Below are 290 nucleotides of genomic sequence, written 5' to 3'. Positions count from 1 at the left end.
GCTCCAGCAGGTCCATGTCTGTCTTATGTTGGGGACTCCAGAGCTGGACGCAGTACTCCAGGTGGGGTCTCACGAGAGTGGAGTAGAGGGGCAGAATCACCTCCCTTCACCTGCTGGCCACACTTCTTTTGATGCAGCCCATGATCCGGTTGGCCTTCTGGGCTGCGATTGCACATTGCTGGCTCATGCTGAGCTTCTGGTCAATCAGGACGCCCGGGTCCTTCTCCTCAGGGCTGCTCTCCAGCCATTCCCCACCGAGCCTGTATTTGTGCTTGGGATTGCCCCGACCC

This window comes from Charadrius vociferus, unplaced genomic scaffold (assembly GCF_000708025.1).
Source record: "Charadrius vociferus isolate BGI_N301 unplaced genomic scaffold, ASM70802v2 scaffold917, whole genome shotgun sequence".
NCBI lineage: Eukaryota > Metazoa > Chordata > Aves > Charadriiformes > Charadriidae > Charadrius > Charadrius vociferus.
The sequence above is the reverse complement of the archived record's forward strand: the minus strand, read 5'-3'. Positions refer to the sequence as shown.